The sequence below is a fragment of the Triturus cristatus genome, chromosome 4_1, assembly GCF_964204655.1.
Source record: "Triturus cristatus chromosome 4_1, aTriCri1.1, whole genome shotgun sequence".
Taxonomy (NCBI): domain Eukaryota; kingdom Metazoa; phylum Chordata; class Amphibia; order Caudata; family Salamandridae; genus Triturus; species Triturus cristatus.
In genome coordinates, this window is record NC_140585.1 from 116,628,937 (window position 1) to 116,648,559 (window position 19,623).

A 19,623-nucleotide genomic window follows, 5' to 3' on the forward strand; every position below is an offset into this window, starting at 1 on the left:
GAATACCGAAAATCTTAAAATAAGGATGTTTCTCAATTTAGTAGTAGTAAAGTTTGGACTCCTAACTTTAGGACTCCTAAATGCCTTCTGTGAATACCGAAAGCCTTAAAATTAGGATTTTTTTCAGTTTAGTAGTAGTAAAGTTAGGAGTCCTAACTTTAGGACTCCTAAACTGAGAAAAATCCTAATTTTAAGACTTTCGGTATTCACAGAAGGCATTTAGGAGTCCTAAAGTTAGGACTCATAACTTCTGTGAATACCGAAGTGAGTAAGTATCTTCTGTGGATACCAAAATTAGTAAGTGCCTTCTGTGAATACGAAAATGGTAGTAAGTTTAGGATTTTGTCTTAAGTTAGTTCTGTGAATTGAGCCCTCTGTGTTTAGGGTAGTGCAGTGGTTGGGTAGCGTAGGGGGTCATGTTGGGGGTAGTGTTTTAGGGTTTATGGTAGTGCAGTGGTGTTTGTGTAGTGTAGGGGGTAATGCTGGGGGTAGTGTTTTAGGGTTCAGGGTAGTGCAGTGGTGTTTGTAAAGTGTAGGGGTGTGTTTTAGGGTTTAGGGTAGTCCAGTGGTGTTTGTGTAGTGAAGGGGTGTGTTTTAGGATTTAGGGTAGAGCAGTGGTGTATGGGTATTATAGGGGTTCTTGCTGGGGGTAGTGTTTTAGGGTTTAGGGTAGTGCAGTGGTTTTTGTGTAGTGTAGGGGGTCATGCTGTGGGTAGTGTTTTAGCGTTTAGGGTAGTGCAGTGGTGTTTGGGTAGTGTAGTGGTTCGTGCTGGGGATAGATTTAGCGTTTAGTGTAGTACAGTGGTGTTTGAGTGGTGCAGGGAACCATGCTGGGGTAGTGTTTTAGGGTTTAATGTAGTGCAGTGGTGTTTGTGGAGTATAGGGGGTAGTGTTTTAAGGTTTATGGCAGTGCAGTGGTGTTTGTGTAGTGTAGGAGCTCATGCTGCGGGTAGTGTTTTAGTGTTAGGGTAGTGCAGTAGTGTTTGTGGAGTGTAGGGGGTCATGTTTTAGAGTATAGGGTAGTAATTGTAATTGTAAAATATTTATAGAGCGCATGGTTACCAAAGGCAGTACAGTGGTGTTTGGGTAGTGTAGGGGTCATGCTGGGGTTAGTGTTTTAGAGCCCAGACTTAAGACAAACTAAAGACAAACTTAAGACAGCCTTAAGACAGACTTAAGACAGACTTAATTTACGATTTTGTCTTAAGTTTGTCTTAAGTCTGTCTGAAGTCTGTCTTACGTTTGTCTTAGGTTTGTCTTAAGTCTGTCTTAAGTTTGTCTTAAGACATACTTAAGACAAAATCCTAACTTCTGTGAATACCAAAAGTAGTAAGTTTAGGATTTTGTCTTAAGTTAGTTCTGCGAATCGGCCCCTTAGAGTTTAGGGTAGTGCAGTGGTGTTTGGGTAGTGTAGGGGTTTGTGTTAGGGGTAGTGTTTTAGGGTTTAGGGTTTAGGGTAGTGCAGTGGTGTTTGTGTAGTGTGGGAGGTCAGGCTGGGGGTTGATTTAGGGTTTAGAATATTGCAGTGGTGTTTGGGTAGTGTAGGGAGTTGTGCAGGGGATAGTGTTTTAGGGTTTAGGGTAGTGCAGTGGTGTTTGTGTAGTCTAGGGGTTTGTGCTGGGTTAGATTTAGGGTTTAGGGTAGTACAGTGGTGTTTGTGTAGTCTAGGGGTTTGTGCTGTGTTAGATTTAGGGTTTAGGGTAGTACAGTGGTATGTGGGTGGTGTATGGTGTCGTGCTGGGGGTAGTGTTTTAGGGTTTAGGGTAGAGCAGTTGTGTTTGAATAGTGTACCGAGTCATGCTGGGGGTAGTGTTTTAAGGTTTACGGTAGTGCAATGGAGTTTGGGTAGTGTAGGGGGTCATGCTGGGGGTAGGGGGTAGTGTTTTAGGGTTTAAGGTAGTGCAGTGGTTGGGTAGCATAGGGGGTCATGTTGGGGGTAATGTTTTAGGGTTTAGGGTAGTGCAGTGGTGTTTGGGTAGTATAGGGAGTCGGGCTGGGTGTAGTGTTTTGGGGTTTAGGGTAGTGAAGTGGTGTTTGTGTAGAGTAGGGAGTCATGCTGAGGGTAGTGTTTTAGGGTTTGGGGTAGTGCAGTGGTGCTTGGGTACTGTAGGGGGTAGTGCTGGGGTAATGTTTTAGGGTTTAGGGTAATACAGTGGTGTTTGTGTAGTGCATGGGGTAGTGCTGGGGGTAGTGTTTTAGGGTTTAGGGTAGTGCAGTAGTGTGTGGATATTGTAGGGGTTCTTGCTGGGGGTAGTGTTTTAGGGTTTAGGGTAGTGCAGTGGTGTTTGGGTAGTGTAGGGGTCATGCTGGGGTAGGTTTAGGGTTTAGGGTAGTGTAGCGGTGTTTGAATAGTGTAGGGGTCATGCTGGTGGTAGTTTTTTAGGTTTTAGGGTAGTGCAGTAGTGTTTGTGTGGTGTAGGGTTTCATGCTGGGGATATAGTTTTAGGGTTTAGTGTAGTGCAGTGGTGTGTGTGAAGTGTATGGGGTAGTGTTTTAGGGTTTATGGTAGTGGATTGGTGTTTGTGTAGTGTAGCGGGTCATGCTGTGGGTAGTGTTTTAGGGTTTATGGTAGTGGATTGGTGCTTGTGTAGTGTAGGGGGTCATGTTTTAGGTTATAGGGTAGTGCAGTGGTGTTTGGCTAGTGTAGCGGGTAATGCTGGGGTTACTGTTTTATGGTTTAGTGTAGTGCAGGGGTGTTTGGGTAGTGTAGGTGTTCGTGCTGGGGTCTTTTTTGGGGGGTTTAGGGTAGTGCACTGGTGTTTGTATAGTGTGGGAGGTCATGCTGGGGTAGATTTAGGGTTTAGTGTAGTGCAGTGGTGTATGAGTAGTGCAGGGGGTTGTGCTGGGGGTAGTGTTTTAGGGTTTAGGGTAGTGCAGTGCTGTCTGTGTAGTGTAGGGGGTAGTATTTTAGGGTTTATGGTAGTGCAGTGGTGTTTGTGAAGTGTAGGGGCTCATGCTGTGGATAGTGTTTTAGGGTTAGGGTAGTGCAGTAGTGTTTGTGTAGTGTAGGGGGTCATGGTTTAGGGTACAGGGTAGCACATTGGTGTTTGGGTAGTGTAGGGGTTTGTGTTGGGGTAGTGTTTTAGGGATATGGTAGTGCAGTGGTGTTTGTGTAGTGTGGGAGGTCATGCTGGGGGTAGATTGAGGGTTTAGTGTAGTGCAGTGGTGTTTGGGTAGTGTAGGTAGTGTTTGAGGGTTTAGGGAAATGCAGTGGTGTTTGGGTAGTGTAGAGGGTCTTACAGGGGATAGTGTTTTAGGGTTTAGGGTAGTGCAGTGGTGTTTGTGTAGTGTATGGGGTAGTGCTGGGGGTAGTGTTTTAGGGTTTAGGGTAGTGCAGTGATGTATGGGTATTGTAGGGGTTCTTGCTGGGGGCAGTGTTTTAGGGTTTAGGGTAATGCAGTGGTGTTTGGGTAGTGTAGGGGTCATGCTGGTGGTAGTGTTTTAGGTTTTAGGGTAGTGCAGTAGTAGTTGTGTAGTGTAGGGTGTCATGCTGGGGATATAATTTTAGGGTTTAGTGTAGTCCAGTGGTGTGTGTGTAGTGTATGGGGTAGTGTTTTAGGGTTTATGGTAGTGGATTGGTGTTTGTGTAGTGTAGGGGGTCATGCTGTGGGTAGTGTTTTAGGGTTTATGGTAGTGGATTGGTGCTTGTGTAGTGTAGGGGGTCATGTTTTAGGTTATAGGGTAGTGCAGTGGTGTTTGGCTAGTGTAGCGGGTAATGCTGGGGTTGCTGTTTTATGGTTTAGGGTAGTGCAGGGGTGTTTGGGTAGTGTAGGTGTTCGTGCTGGGGTCTTTTTTGCAGGGTTTAGGGTAGTGCACTGGTGTTTGTATAGTGTGGGAGGTCATGCTGGGGGTAGATTTAGGGTTTAGTGTAGTGCAGTGGTGTATGAGTAGTGCAGGGGGTTGTGCTGGGGGTAGTGTTTTAGGGTTTAGGGTAGTGCAGTGCTGTCTGTGTAGTGTAGGGGGTAGTGTTTTAGGGTTTAGGGTAGTGCAGTGCTGTCTGTGTAGTGTAGGGGTAGTATTTTAGGGTTTATGGTAGTGCATTGGTGTTTGTGAAGTGTAGGGGCTCATGCTGTGGATAGATTTTTAGGGTTAGGGTAGTGCAGTAGTGTTTGTGTAGTGTAGGGGGTCATGGTTTAGGGTACAGGGTAGCACATTGGTGTTTGGGTAGTGTAGGGGTTTGTGTTGGGGTAGTGTTTTAGGGATATGGTAGTGCAGTGGTGTTTGTGTAGTGTGGGAGGTCATGCTGGGGGTAGATTGAGGGTTTAGTGTAGTGCAGTGGTGTTTGGGTAGTGTAGGTAGTGTTTGAGGGTTTAGGGAAATGCAGTGGTGTTTGGGTAGTGTAGAGGGTCTTACAGGGGATAGTGTTTTAGGGTTTAGGGTAGTGCAGTGGTGTTTGTGTAGTGTATGGGGTAGTGCTGGGGGTAGTGTTTTAGGGTTTAGGGTTGTGCAGTGATGTATGGGTATTGTAGGGGTTCTTGCTGGGGGCAGTGTTTTAGGGTTTAGGGTAGTGCAGTGGTGTTTGGGTAGTGTAGGGGTCATGCTGGTGGTAGTGTTTTAGGTTTTAGGGTAGTGCAGTAATAGTTGTGTAGTGTAGGGTGTCATGCTGGGGATATAATTTTAGGGTTTAGTGTAGTCCAGTGGTGTGTGTGTAGTGTAGGGGGTAGTGTTTTAGGGTTTATGGTAGTGGATTGGTGTTTGTGTAGTGTAGGGGGTCATGCTGTGGGTAGGGTTTTAGGGTTTATGGTAGTGGATTGGTGCTTGTGTAGTGTAGGGGGTCATGTTTTAGGTTATAGGGTAGAGCAGTGGTGTTTGGGTAGTGTAGCGGGTAATGCTGGGGTTGCTGTTTTATGGTTTAGGGTAGTGCAGGGGTATTTGGGTAGTGTAGGTGTTCGTGCTGGGGGTCTTTTTTGGGGGGTTTAGGGTAGTGCACTGGTGTTTGTATAGTGTGGGAGGTCATGCTGGGGGTAGATTTAGGGTTTAGTGTAGTGCAGTGGTGTTTGAGTAGTGCAGGGGGTCATGCTGGAGGTAGTGTTTTATGGTTTCGGGTAGTGCAGTAGTGTTTGGGTAGTGTTGGGGGTAGTGCTGGGGTAGTGTTTTAGGGTTTAGGGCAGTGCAGGGGTGTTTGTGCAGTCTGGGAGGTCATGCTGGGGGTAGATTTAGGGTTTATTGTAGTGCAGTAGTCTTTGGGTAGTGTAGGTAGTCGTGCTGGGCTAGTAATTTAGGGTTTAGGGTAGTACAGTGGTGTTTTTGTAGTGCAAGGGATCGTGCTGGGGTAGTGTTTTAGGGTTTAGGGTAGTGTAGTGGAGTTTGAGTAGTGTAGGGTGTCATGCTTGGGGTAGTGTTTTAGGGTTTAGGGTAGTACAGTGGTGTTAGGGTAGTGTAGGGGGTAGTCCTGGGTTAGTGTTTTAGGTTTAGGGTAGTGCAGTTGTATTTGCGTAGTGTAGGGGGTAGTATTTTAGTGTTTATGGCAGTGCAGTGGTGTTTGTGTAGTGTAGGGGCTCTTGCTGTGGATAGTGTTTTAGGGTTAGGGTAGTGCAGTAGTGTTTGTGTAGTGTAGGAGGTCATGTTTTAGGGTATAGGGTAGTACAGTGGTGTTAGGTAGTGTAGGGGTTTGTGTTGGGGTAGTGATTTGGGGTTTAGGTTAGTGCAGTGGTGTTTTTGTAGCGTGGGAGGTCATGCTGGGGGTAGATTGAGGGTTTAGAGTAGTGCAGTGGTGTTTGGGTAGTGTAGGGAGTCGTTCTGTGGGTAGTGTTTGAGGGTTTAGGGTAGTGCAGTGGTGTTTGGGTATTGTAGAGGGTCGTGCAGGGGATAGTGTTTTAGGGTTTAGGGTAGTGCAGTGGTGTTTGTGTAGTGTAAGGGGTCGTGCTGGGGTAGTGTTTTAGGGTTTTGGGTAGTGCAGTGGTGCTTTGGTAGTGTAGGGAGTAGTGCTGGGGTAGTGTTTTAGGGTTTAGGGTAGTGCAGTGCTGTGTGTGTAGTGTATGGGGTAGTGTTTTAGGGTTTATGGTGGTGGATTGGTGTTTGTGTAGTGTAGGGGGTCATGCTGTGGGTAGTGTTTTAGGGTTTATGGTAGTGGATTGGTGCTTGTGTAGTGTAGGGGGTCATGTTTTAGGTTATAGGGTAGTGCAGTGGTGTTTGGCTAGTGTAGCGGGTAATGCTGGGGTTACTGTTTTATGGTTTAGTGTAGTGCATGGGTGTTTGGGTAGTGTAGGTGTTCGTGCTGGGGTCTTTTTTGGGGGGTTTAGGGTAGTGCACTGGTGTCTGTATAGTGTGGGAGGTCATGCTGGGGGTAGATTTAGGGTTTAGTGTAGTGCAGTGGTGTATGAGTAGTGCAGGGGGTTGTGCTGGGGGTAGTGTTTTAGGGTTTAGGGTAGTGCAGTGCTGTCTGTGTAGTGTAGGGGGTAGTATTTTAGGGTTTATGGTAGTGCATTGGTGTTTGTAAAGTGTAGGGTCTCATGCTGTGGATAGTGTTTTAGGGTTAGGGTAGTGCAGTTGTGTTTGTGTAGTGTAGGGGGTCATGGTTTAGGGTACAGGGTAGCACATTGGTGTTTGGGTAGTGTAGGGGTTTGTGTTGGGGTAGTGTTTTAGGGATATGGTAGTGCAGTGGTGTTTGTGTAGTGTGGGAGGTCATGCTGGGGTAGATTGAGGGTTTAGTGTAGTGCAGTGGTGTTTGGGTAGTGTAGGTAGTGTTTGAGGGTTCAGGGAAATGCAGTGGTGTTTGGGTAGTGTAGAGGGTCTTACAGGGGATAGTGTTTTAGGGTTTAGGGTAGTGCAGTGGTGTTTGTGTAGTGTATGGGGTAGTGCTGGGGGTAGTGTTTTAGGGTTTAGGGTAGTGCAGTGATGTATGGGTATTGTAGGGGTTCTTGCTGGGGGCAGTGTTTTAGGGTTTAGGGTAGTGCAGTGGTGTTTGGGTAGTGTAGGGGTCATGCTGGTGGTAGTGTTTTAGGTTTTAGGGTAGTGCAGTAGTAGTTGTGTAGTGTAGGGTGTCATGCTGGGGATATAATTTTAGGGTTTAGTGTAGTCCAGTGGTGTGTGTGTAGTGTAGGGGGTAGTGTTTTAGGGTTTATGGTAGTGGATTGGTGTTTGTGTAGTGTAGGGGGTGATGCTGTGGGTAGTGTTTTAGGGTTTATGGTAGTGGATTGGTGCTTGTGTAGTGTAGGGGGTCATGTTTTAGGTTATAGGGTAGTGCAGTGGTGTTTGGGTAGTGTAGCGGGTAATGCTGGGGTTGCTGTTTTATGGTTTAGGGTAGTGCAGGGGTATTTGGGTAGTGTAGGTGTTCGTGCTGGGGGTCTTTTTTGGGGGGTTTAGGGTAGTGCACTGGTGTTTGTATAGTGTGGGAGGTCATGCTGGGGGTAGATTTAGGGTTTAGTGTAGTGCAGTGGTGTTTGAGTAGTGCAGGGGGTCATGCTGGGGGTAGTGTTTTAGGGTTTAGGGTAGTGCAGTGGTGTCTGTGTAGTGTAGGGGGTAGTATTTTAGGGTTTATGGTAGTGCAGTGGTGTTTGTGAAGTGTAGGGGCTCATGCTGTGGATAGTGTTTTTGGGTTAGGGTAGTGCAGTAGTGTTTGTGTAGTGTAGGGGGTCATGGTTTAGGGTATAGGGTAGCACAGTGGTGTTTGGGTAGTGTAGGGGTTTGTGTTGGGGTAGTGTTTTAGGGTTATGGTAGTGCAGTGGTGTTTGTGTAGTGTGGGAGGTCATGCTGGGGGTAGATTGAGGGTTTAGTGTAGTGCAGTGGTGTTTGGGTAGTGTAGGGAGTCGTGTTGGGGGTAGTGTTTGAGGATTGAGGGTAGTGCAGTGGTGTTTGTGTGGTGTAGGGTTTCATGCTGGGGATATAGTTTTAGGGTTTAGTGTAGTGCAGTGGTGTGTGTGAAGTGTATGGGGTAGTGTTTTAGGGTTTATGGTAGTGGATTGGTGTTTGTGTAGTGTAGGGGGTCATGCTGTGGGTAGTGTTTTAGGGTTTATGGTAGTGGATTGGTGCTTGTGTAGTGTAGGGGGTCATGTTTTAGGTTATAGGGTAGTGCAGTGGTGTTTGGCTAGTGTAGCGGGTAATGCTGGGGTTACTGTTTTATGGTTTAGTGTAGTGCAGGGGTGTTTGGGTAGTGTAGGTGTTCGTGCTGGGGTCTTTTTTGGGGGGTTTAGGGTAGTGCACTGGTGTTTGTATAGTGTGGGAGGTCATGCTGGGGTAGATTTAGGGTTTAGTGTAGTGCAGTGGTGTATGAGTAGTGCAGGGGGTTGTGCTGGGGGTAGTGTTTTAGGGTTTAGGGTAGTGCAGTGCTGTCTGTGTAGTGTAGGGGGTAGTATTTTAGGGTTTATGGTAGTGCAGTGGTGTTTGTGAAGTGTAGGGGCTCATGCTGTGGATAGTGTTTTAGGGTTAGGGTAGTGCAGTAGTGTTTGTGTAGTGTAGGGGGTCATGGTTTAGGGTACAGGGTAGCACATTGGTGTTTGGGTAGTGTAGGGGTTTGTGTTGGGGTAGTGTTTTAGGGATATGGTAGTGCAGTGGTGTTTGTGTAGTGTGGGAGGTCATGCTGGGGGTAGATTGAGGGTTTAGTGTAGTGCAGTGGTGTTTGGGTAGTGTAGGTAGTGTTTGAGGGTTTAGGGAAATGCAGTGGTGTTTGGGTAGTGTAGAGGGTCTTACAGGGGATAGTGTTTTAGGGTTTAGGGTAGTGCAGTGGTGTTTGTGTAGTGTATGGGGTAGTGCTGGGGGTAGTGTTTTAGGGTTTAGGGTAGTGCAGTGATGTATGGGTATTGTAGGGGTTCTTGCTGGGGGCAGTGTTTTAGGGTTTAGGGTAATGCAGTGGTGTTTGGGTAGTGTAGGGGTCATGCTGGTGGTAGTGTTTTAGGTTTTAGGGTAGTGCAGTAGTAGTTGTGTAGTGTAGGGTGTCATGCTGGGGATATAATTTTAGGGTTTAGTGTAGTCCAGTGGTGTGTGTGTAGTGTATGGGGTAGTGTTTTAGGGTTTATGGTAGTGGATTGGTGTTTGTGTAGTGTAGGGGGTCATGCTGTGGGTAGTGTTTTAGGGTTTATGGTAGTGGATTGGTGCTTGTGTAGTGTAGGGGGTCATGTTTTAGGTTATAGGGTAGTGCAGTGGTGTTTGGCTAGTGTAGCGGGTAATGCTGGGGTTGCTGTTTTATGGTTTAGGGTAGTGCAGGGGTGTTTGGGTAGTGTAGGTGTTCGTGCTGGGGTCTTTTTTGCAGGGTTTAGGGTAGTGCACTGGTGTTTGTATAGTGTGGGAGGTCATGCTGGGGGTAGATTTAGGGTTTAGTGTAGTGCAGTGGTGTATGAGTAGTGCAGGGGGTTGTGCTGGGGGTAGTGTTTTAGGGTTTAGGGTAGTGCAGTGCTGTCTGTGTAGTGTAGGGGGTGGTGTTTTAGGGTTTAGGGTAGTGCAGTGCTGTCTGTGTAGTGTAGGGGTAGTATTTTAGGGTTTATGGTAGTGCATTGGTGTTTGTGAAGTGTAGGGGCTCATGCTGTGGATAGATTTTTAGGGTTAGGGTAGTGCAGTAGTGTTTGTGTAGTGTAGGGGGTCATGGTTTAGGGTACAGGGTAGCACATTGGTGTTTGGGTAGTGTAGGGGTTTGTGTTGGGGTAGTGTTTTAGGGATATGGTAGTGCAGTGGTGTTTGTGTAGTGTGGGAGGTCATGCTGGGGGTAGATTGAGGGTTTAGTGTAGTGCAGTGGTGTTTGGGTAGTGTAGGTAGTGTTTGAGGGTTTAGGGAAATGCAGTGGTGTTTGGGTAGTGTAGAGGGTCTTACAGGGGATAGTGTTTTAGGGTTTAGGGTAGTGCAGTGGTGTTTGTGTAGTGTATGGGGTAGTGCTGGGGGTAGTGTTTTAGGGTTTAGGGTTGTGCAGTGATGTATGGGTATTGTAGGGGTTCTTGCTGGGGGCAGTGTTTTAGGGTTTAGGGTAGTGCAGTGGTGTTTGGGTAGTGTAGGGGTCATGCTGGTGGTAGTGTTTTAGGTTTTAGGGTAGTGCAGTAATAGTTGTGTAGTGTAGGGTGTCATGCTGGGGATATAATTTTAGGGTTTAGTGTAGTCCAGTGGTGTGTGTGTAGTGTAGGGGGTAGTGTTTTAGGGTTTATGGTAGTGGATTGGTGTTTGTGTAGTGTAGGGGGTCATGCTGTGGGTAGGGTTTTAGGGTTTATGGTAGTGGATTGGTGCTTGTGTAGTGTAGGGGGTCATGTTTTAGGTTATAGGGTAGAGCAGTGGTGTTTGGGTAGTGTAGCGGGTAATGCTGGGGTTGCTGTTTTATGGTTTAGGGTAGTGCAGGGGTATTTGGGTAGTGTAGGTGTTCGTGCTGGGGGTCTTTTTTGGGGGGTTTAGGGTAGTGCACTGGTGTTTGTATAGTGTGGGAGGTCATGCTGGGGGTAGATTTAGGGTTTAGTGTAGTGCAGTGGTGTTTGAGTAGTGCAGGGGGTCATGCTGGAGGTAGTGTTTTATGGTTTCGGGTAGTGCAGTAGTGTTTGGGTAGTGTTGGGGGTAGTGCTGGGGTAGTGTTTTAGGGTTTAGGGCAGTGCAGGGGTGTTTGTGCAGTCTGGGAGGTCATGCTGGGGGTAGATTTAGGGTTTATTGTAGTGCAGTAGTCTTTGGGTAGTGTAGGTAGTCGTGCTGGGCTAGTAATTTAGGGTTTAGGGTAGTACAGTGGTGTTTTTGTAGTGCAAGGGATCGTGCTGGGGTAGTGTTTTAGGGTTTAGGGTAGTGTAGTGGAGTTTGAGTAGTGTAGGGTGTCATGCTTGGGGTAGTGTTTTAGGGTTTAGGGTAGTACAGTGGTGTTAGGGTAGTGTAGGGGGTAGTCCTGGGTTAGTGTTTTAGGTTTAGGGTAGTGCAGTTGTATTTGCGTAGTGTAGGGGGTAGTATTTTAGTGTTTATGGCAGTGCAGTGGTGTTTGTGTAGTGTAGGGGCTCTTGCTGTGGATAGTGTTTTAGGGTTAGGGTAGTGCAGTAGTGTTTGTGTAGTGTAGGAGGTCATGTTTTAGGGTATAGGGTAGTACAGTGGTGTTAGGTAGTGTAGGGGTTTGTGTTGGGGTAGTGATTTGGGGTTTAGGTTAGTGCAGTGGTGTTTTTGTAGCGTGGGAGGTCATGCTGGGGGTAGATTGAGGGTTTAGAGTAGTGCAGTGGTGTTTGGGTAGTGTAGGGAGTCGTTCTGTGGGTAGTGTTTGAGGGTTTAGGGTAGTGCAGTGGTGTTTGGGTATTGTAGAGGGTCGTGCAGGGGATAGTGTTTTAGGGTTTAGGGTAGTGCAGTGGTGTTTGTGTAGTGTAAGGGGTCGTGCTGGGGTAGTGTTTTAGGGTTTCGGGTAGTGCAGTGGTGCTTTGGTAGTGTAGGGAGTAGTGCTGGGGTAGTGTTTTAGGGTTTAGGGTAGTGCAGTGCTGTGTGTGTAGTGTATGGGGTAGTGTTTTAGGGTTTATGGTGGTGGATTGGTGTTTGTGTAGTGTAGGGGGTCATGCTGTGGGTAGTGTTTTAGGGTTTATGGTAGTGGATTGGTGCTTGTGTAGTGTAGGGGGTCATGTTTTAGGTTATAGGGTAGTGCAGTGGTGTTTGGCTAGTGTAGCGGGTAATGCTGGGGTTACTGTTTTATGGTTTAGTGTAGTGCATGGGTGTTTGGGTAGTGTAGGTGTTCGTGCTGGGGTCTTTTTTGGGGGGTTTAGGGTAGTGCACTGGTGTTTGTATAGTGTGGGAGGTCATGCTGGGGGTAGATTTAGGGTTTAGTGTAGTGCAGTGGTGTATGAGTAGTGCAGGGGGTTGTGCTGGGGGTAGTGTTTTAGGGTTTAGGGTAGTGCAGTGCTGTCTGTGTAGTGTAGGGGGTAGTATTTTAGGGTTTATGGTAGTGCATTGGTGTTTGTAAAGTGTAGGGTCTCATGCTGTGGATAGTGTTTTAGGGTTAGGGTAGTGCAGTTGTGTTTGTGTAGTGTAGGGGGTCATGGTTTAGGGTACAGGGTAGCACATTGGTGTTTGGGTAGTGTAGGGGTTTGTGTTGGGGTAGTGTTTTAGGGATATGGTAGTGCAGTGGTGTTTGTGTAGTGTGGGAGGTCATGCTGGGGTAGATTGAGGGTTTAGTGTAGTGCAGTGGTGTTTGGGTAGTGTAGGTAGTGTTTGAGGGTTCAGGGAAATGCAGTGGTGTTTGGGTAGTGTAGAGGGTCTTACAGGGGATAGTGTTTTAGGGTTTAGGGTAGTGCAGTGGTGTTTGTGTAGTGTATGGGGTAGTGCTGGGGGTAGTGTTTTAGGGTTTAGGGTAGTGCAGTGATGTATGGGTATTGTAGGGGTTCTTGCTGGGGGCAGTGTTTTAGGGTTTAGGGTAGTGCAGTGGTGTTTGGGTAGTGTAGGGGTCATGCTGGTGGTAGTGTTTTAGGTTTTAGGGTAGTGCAGTAGTAGTTGTGTAGTGTAGGGTGTCATGCTGGGGATATAATTTTAGGGTTTAGTGTAGTCCAGTGGTGTGTGTGTAGTGTAGGGGGTAGTGTTTTAGGGTTTATGGTAGTGGATTGGTGTTTGTGTAGTGTAGGGGGTGATGCTGTGGGTAGTGTTTTAGGGTTTATGGTAGTGGATTGGTGCTTGTGTAGTGTAGGGGGTCATGTTTTAGGTTATAGGGTAGTGCAGTGGTGTTTGGGTAGTGTAGCGGGTAATGCTGGGGTTGCTGTTTTATGGTTTAGGGTAGTGCAGGGGTATTTGGGTAGTGTAGGTGTTCGTGCTGGGGGTCTTTTTTGGGGGGTTTAGGGTAGTGCACTGGTGTTTGTATAGTGTGGGAGGTCATGCTGGGGGTAGATTTAGGGTTTAGTGTAGTGCAGTGGTGTTTGAGTAGTGCAGGGGGTCATGCTGGGGGTAGTGTTTTAGGGTTTAGGGTAGTGCAGTGGTGTCTGTGTAGTGTAGGGGGTAGTATTTTAGGGTTTATGGTAGTGCAGTGGTGTTTGTGAAGTGTAGGGGCTCATGCTGTGGATAGTGTTTTTGGGTTAGGGTAGTGCAGTAGTGTTTGTGTAGTGTAGGGGGTCATGGTTTAGGGTATAGGGTAGCACAGTGGTGTTTGGGTAGTGTAGGGGTTTGTGTTGGGGTAGTGTTTTAGGGTTATGGTAGTGCAGTGGTGTTTGTGTAGTGTGGGAGGTCATGCTGGGGGTAGATATAGGGTTTAGTGTAGTGCAGTGGTGTTTGGGTAGTGTAGGGAGTCGTGTTGGGGGTAGTGTTTGAGGATTGAGGGTAGTGCAGTGGTGTTTGGGTAGTGAAGAGGGTCTTGCAGGGGATAGTGTTTTAGGGTTTAGGGTAGTGCAGTTGTGATTGGGTAGTGTAGAGGGTCATGCTGGGTTTAGTGTCTCAGGGTTTAGGGTAGTACAGTGGTGTTTGTGTAGTGTAGAGGGTCATGCTGGGGTAGTGTTTTAGGGTTTCGGGTAGTGCAGTAGTGTTTGGGTAGTGTTGGGGGTAGTGCTGTTGTAGTGTTTTAGGGTTTAGGGCAGTGCAGTGGTATTTGTGCAGTCTGGGAGGTCATGCTGGGTGTAGATTTAGGGTTTAGTGTAGTGCAGTAGTGTTTGGGTAGTGTAGGTAGTCGTGCTGGGGTAGTGTTTTAGGGTTTAGGGTAGTGTAGTGGTGTTTGAGTAGTGTAGGGTGTCGTGCTTGGGGTAGTGTTTTAGGGTTTAGGGTAGTACAGTGGTGTTAGGGTAGTGTAGGGTGTAGTCCTGGGTTGGTGTTTTAGGTTTAGGTTAGTCAGTGGTGTTTGTGTAGTGCAGGGGATCGTTCTGGGGTAGTGTTTTAGGGTTTAGGGTAGTGTAGTGGTGTTTGTGTAGTGTAGGTGGTCGTGCTGAGTGTAGTGTTTTAGGGTTTAGGGTAGTGCAGTGGTGTTTGAGTAGTGTAGGGGGTCATGTTTTAGGTTTTAGAGTAGTGCAGTGGTGGTTGGGTAGTGTAGGGTGTCATGCTTGGGGTAGTGTTTTAGGTTTTAGTGTAGAGCACTGGTTTTTGTGTAGTGTAGGGGGTCATGCCAGGGGTAGATTTAGGGTTTAGGGTAGTGCAGTGGTGTTTGTGCAGTTTAGGTGGTCATGCTGGGGGTAGTGTTTTAGGATTTTGTGTAGTGCTGTGGTGTTTGTGTAGTTTAGAGGGTTGTGCTGGGGGTAGATTTGGGGTTTAGGGTAATGCAGTGGTGTTTGTGTAGTGTAGGGGGTAATGCTGGGGTAGTGTTTTAGGGTCTATGGTAGTACAGTGGTGTTTGAGTAGTGTAGGGGTAGTGCTGGGGTAGTGTTTTAGGGTTTAGGGTAGTGCAGTGGTGTTTGTGTAGTGTAAGGGGTAGTGCTTTGGGTAGTGTGTTAGGGTTTAGGGTAGTACAGTGGTGTTTGGGTAGTGTAGGGGTTCATCCTGGGGGTAGTGTTTTAGGGTTTAGTGTAGTGCAGTGGTGTTTCGGTAGTGTAGGGGAGTCATGCTGGGGGTAGATTTAGGGTTTAGGGTAGTGCAGTGGTGTTTCTGTTGTGCGGAGGTCGTGCTGGGGTACTGTTTTAGATTTTAGGGTAGTGCACTGGTGTTTGTATAGTGTAGGGGGTCATGCTGGGGGTAGTGTTTTAGGGTTTAGGATCGTGCAGTGGTGTTTGGGTAGTGTAGGGGTTCATGCTGGTTGTACTGATTTAGGGTTTAGGGTAGTGCAGTGGTGTTTGTGTAGTGTAGGTGGGTCATGCTGGATGTAGAGTTTTAGGGTTTAGGGTAATGCAGTGGTATTTGTGTAGTGTAGGAGGTCATGTTGTGGGTAGTGTTTTAGGGTTTAGGGTAGAGCAGTTGTGTTTGTGTAGTGTAGGGGGTCATGTTTTAGGGTATAGGGTAGTGCATTGGTGTTTCGGTAGTGTAGCGGGTCATGCTGGCGTTAGTGATTTAAGGTTTAGGGTAGAGCAATGGTGTTTGGGTAGTGTAGGGGTTCATGCTGGGGGTAGTTTTCCAGGGTTTAGGGTAGTGCAGTGGTGTTTGTGTAGTCTGGAAGGTCATGCTGGGGGTAGATTTAGGGTTTAGTGTAGTGCAGTGGTGTTTGGATAGTGTAGGTAGTCGTGCTAGGGTAGTGTTTTAGGGTTTTGGGTAGTACAGTGGTGTTTGTGTAGTGTAGGGGATCGTGCTGGGGGTAGTGTTTTAGGGTTTAGGGTAGTGTAGTGGTGTTTGAGTAGTGTAGGGTGTCATGCTTGGGGTCGTGTTTTAGGGTTTAGGGTAGTACAGTGGTGTTTGGGTAGTGTAGGGGGTAGTCCTGGGTTAGTGTTTTAGGTTTAGGGTAGTGCAGTGGTGTTTGTGTATTGTAGGGTGTTAGACCTGGCACCTTGGCGTGAGTTTCCCTTCCACTTTTTGATGGTGTGCCTCGACTGTTTTGCTGGTGTTGTCCGCTCAGGGCACTGCGCCACGGCTAATCCGTGCCGCAGTGCAAGTGCTCCCAAAGTAAAATGTACCTGTAATTGATGTCCATGATTGGTTTATTGGATTCACTGTCAGTCCCCAGTAAAGTACACCAGGGGTGCCAGGGCTTGTGAATGCCAATGCTGCTGGTGGGCTTGCAGCGCTGGTTGCGCCACCCACAGAAGCGGCCTTGTAAAATGTGTCTAGGGTCTGCCACCGCAGACCCTGTGCGCGGTCCGGGACCGTCGCACTGACTGCGCAAGTGCCCCCACTTGCCAGTCCCTAAACCTTCCCTTACCTACATATTAGCCACCCCTCTGGTAGGCCCAAGGGCAGGGTGCATTGTAGGCATAAGGTAGGACATGCCCTGATGTGTGTGGCATGTCTTAGTAGTGAATTACAGCCATTTCCGTTCTTCACTATTGAAGGCTACCTGCTCTCCATAGGCCAGAATGGGCTGCCGGGATCACGCCAACGCTGTGACCCCAGTGGACTCAGAGAGCATGGTAGAAGTGTCAAGTTTAGTATGCCTGAACTCAGAATAATAAAATACTTCTTGTAGTCAAGTTTATTTTAATATCCTGGGTTTGTAAATACTACTTTTAGAAAGTTAGTATTTACTGACCTGACCATCTCAGTCCGCCTCTGCTGTGTGTATGTGTTCTGCCTGGCAACAGTAAGGGGCAGGGTTGGGGAATCCCCAGAGACAGGTTGGCTGCCAGGTGGTGGGTAGAGAGGTGACACCTGGATGGGTGGGAGGAGTACACCTTGACTCTTGAATAGACCTGTGCTCTGCCACCACAAAGCCGGCGCCACCCCCTGTGGGGCGGCTGATGTCTCTGCCCTGCTGCTGAAAGGAAAGAGCAGAGTCACCATAACAAAGTGCTCCAGAACTGGACTGAGCCAGGCCCAGGCCCCCTGGCGCTCAAGAACAAAAGAATCATGGTATAAAAGTAGGAGCCTGGCTCCTAAGAAAGCAGAATCCTGTTTACCACAAAGAACCTCTGCCCGACTAGAAGGAGAAGAAGACGCCGGAGGAGCTGGCCTGCTGCTTGCCTTGCTGAGAAAGGAGAGGAAGAGACTTACTGAAAAGACTTTGCTACTTTGTGCTTGAACATTCTCCAAGGGCTTGATCTGAGCTTGCCCCCTGAACTGAACCCCAGGACCAGTGGGTTCTCTGTGCTTTTGCTCGTCCTCCAATTCGAGCCGTGTGTGCATCCCGCTGGAAAGAGACTGCGCCCCTCATCGCCCCTCCTAGGGCCGTGACACTCAGAAGCTCGCCTGCCTCCAACCCGTGAGAGCCCCGCTCCGTCCCGAGCCGCTCTCTGTTCCCGGGCCAGGCCGCCTGCATCCCTGTCACCGCCTGCTACTGGAGCGCGCTGACCGCGCTATCACCCCTCCCGCCGGAAGCCGTCCGACGACTGTGATCTACGCCGGGTCATCCAGCTGCACTGACTGTGCCCTGTGACCCCGCTTCGCTATCCCCGGACATCTCAGGCCGCGCCGCCCCCGCTGTGGAGACCCTCCTGCACCGCCGTGCTAAAGGGTCGCTGGCCGCGCCTGCCTACGTGCCCACACCTGCTGATTGAGGACCCAAGAACACTTCTTAAGCCGAGAGTCGCACCGACCGGTGCCGACTCTCCACATCACGAAAGAAGTTCCAGTATCGGGCTCGGGGCCCGCAACGCCTTATTTCCCCGTTCACAGGAGCCGATCTCTGTGAGTACTGGAAACTACGAGTAACATTTGCAAGAGACTACAAGGTCTCCATTTGAAGCTACGAACAACGAACATCTGCCCGCTTTACAACCTGGTGGCATAGCGAAAACGTTATAGGTCTTGTGATAAGTCTGCGGAGATATATATACCTATTTTTACATAAAGAAGCGTATTTTTCTACATATCCAAGGCTGGTGTCCGTTTCTGGGGGGATTGATGTATTTACTGTGTGTACGATTGTAAGTGCTTAACCACCAACGCCTGAGGAATCGCCTTGGCTGCTCACGCCACGCACCTAGAGGGTGAGCAAGGGTCATTCGCGAGGGGTTATCCTGCGCCCTGACGTGGAGGAGAGGGTTCCTGCTTGACACAAGGGCAACCTTGCGCCAACCAGAGATCCCCGACTCTAACATAGGGGTAGTGTTTTAGAGTTTAGAGTAGTGCAGTTGTGTTTGTGTAGTGTAGGGGGTCGTGCTTGGGTTAGTGTTTTAGGTTTTAGGGTAGAGCAATGGCGTTAGTGTAGTGTAGGGGGTCATGGCGGGGGTAGATTTAGGGTTTAGGGTAGTGCAGTGGTGTTTGTGTAGTGTAGGGGGTCATGCTGGGGTAGTGTTTGAGGGTTGAAGGCAGTTCAGTGGTGTTTGTTTAGTGAAGGGGGTCGTGCTGGGGTAGTGTTTTAGGGTTTCGGGTAGTGCAGTGGTGCTTTGGTAGTGTAGGGAGTAGTGCTGGGGTAGTATTTTAGGGTTTAGGGTAGTGCAGTGGTGTGTGTGTAGTGTATGGGGTAGTGTTTTAGGGTTTATGGTAGTGGATTGGTGTTTGTGTAGTGTAGGGGGTCATGCTGTGGGTAGTGTTTTAGGGTTTATGGTAGTGGATTGGTGCTTGTGTAGTGTAGGGGGTCATGTTTTAGGTTATAGGGTAGAGCAGTGGTGTTTGGGTAGTGTAGCGGGTAATGCTGGGGTTGCTGTTTTATGGTTTAGGGTAGTGCAGGGGTATTTGGGTAGTGTAGGTGTTCGTGCTGGGGGTCTTTTTTGGGGGGTTTAGGGTAGTGCACTGGTGTTTGTATAGTGTGGGAGGTCATGCTGGGGGTAGATTTAGGGTTTAGTGTAGTGCAGTGGTGTTTGAGTAGTGCAGGGGGTCATGCTGGAGGTAGTGTTTTATGGTTTCGGGTAGTGCAGTAGTGTTTGGGTAGTGTTGGGGGTAGTGCTGGGGTAGTGTTTTAGGGTTTAGGGCAGTGCAGTGGTGTTTGTGCAGTCTGGGAGGTCATGCTGGGGGTAGATTTAGGGTTTATTGTAGTGCAGTAGTCTTTGGGTAGTGTAGGTAGTCGTGCTGGGCTAGTAATTTAGGGTTTAGGGTAGTACAGTGGTGTTTGTGTAGTGCAAGGGATCGTGCTGGGGTAGTGTTTTAGGGTTTAGGGTAGTGTAGTGGAGTTTGAGTAGTGTAGGGTGTCATGCTTGGGGTAGTGTTTTAGGGTTTAGGGTAGTACAGTGGTGTTAGGGTAGTGTAGGGGGTAGTCCTGGGTTAGTGTTTTAGGTTTAGGGTAGTGCAGTTGTATTTGCATAGTGTAGGGGGTAGTATTTTAGTGTTTATGGCAGTGCAGTGGTGTTTGTGTAGTGTAGGGGCTCTTGCTGTGGATAGTGTTTTAGGGTTAGGGTAGTGCAGTAGTGTTTGTGTAGTGTAGGAGGTCATGTTTTAGGGTATAGGGTAGTACAGTGGTGTTAGGTAGTGTAGGGGTTTGTGTTGGGGTAGTGATTTGGGGTTTAGGTTAGTGCAGTGGTGTTTTTGTAGCGTGGGAGGTCATGCTGGGGGTAGATTGAGGGTTTAGAGTAGTGCAGTGGTGTTTGGGTAGTGTAGGGAGTCGTTCTGTGGGTAGTGTTTGAGGGTTTAGGGTAGTGCAGTGGTGTTTGGGTATTGTAGAGGGTCGTGCAGGGGATAGTGTTTTAGGGTTTAGGGTAGTACAGTTGTGTTTGTGTAGTGTAGGGGGTCGTGCTTGGGGTAGTGTTTTAGGTTTTAGGGTAGAGCAATGGTGTTAGTGTAGTGTAGGGGGTCATGGCGGGGGTAGATTTAGGGTTTAGGGTAGTGCAGTGGTGTTTGTGTAGTGTAGGGGGTCATGCTGGGGTAGTGTTTGAGGGTTGAAGGCAGTTCAGTGGTGTTTGTTTAGTGAAGGGGGTCGTGCTGGGGTAGTGTTTTAGGGTTTCGGGTAGTGCAGTGGTGCTTTGGTAGTGTAGGGAGTAGTGCTGGGGTAGTATTTTAGGGTTTAGGGTAGTGCAGTGGTGTGTGTGTAGTGTATGGGGTAGTGTTTTAGGGTTTATGGTAGTGGATTGGTGTTTGTGTAGTGTAGGGGGTCATGCTGTGGGTAGTGTTTTAGGGTTTATGGTAGTGGATTGGTGCTTGTGTAGTGTAGGGGGTCATGTTTTAGGTTATAGGGTAGAGCAGTGGTGTTTGGGTAGTGTAGCGGGTAATGCTGGGGTTGCTGTTTTATGGTTTAGGGTAGTGCAGGGGTATTTGGGTAGTGTAGGTGTTCGTGCTGGGGGTCTTTTTTGGGGGGTTTAGGGTAGTGCACTGGTGTTTGTATAGTGTGGGAGGTCATGC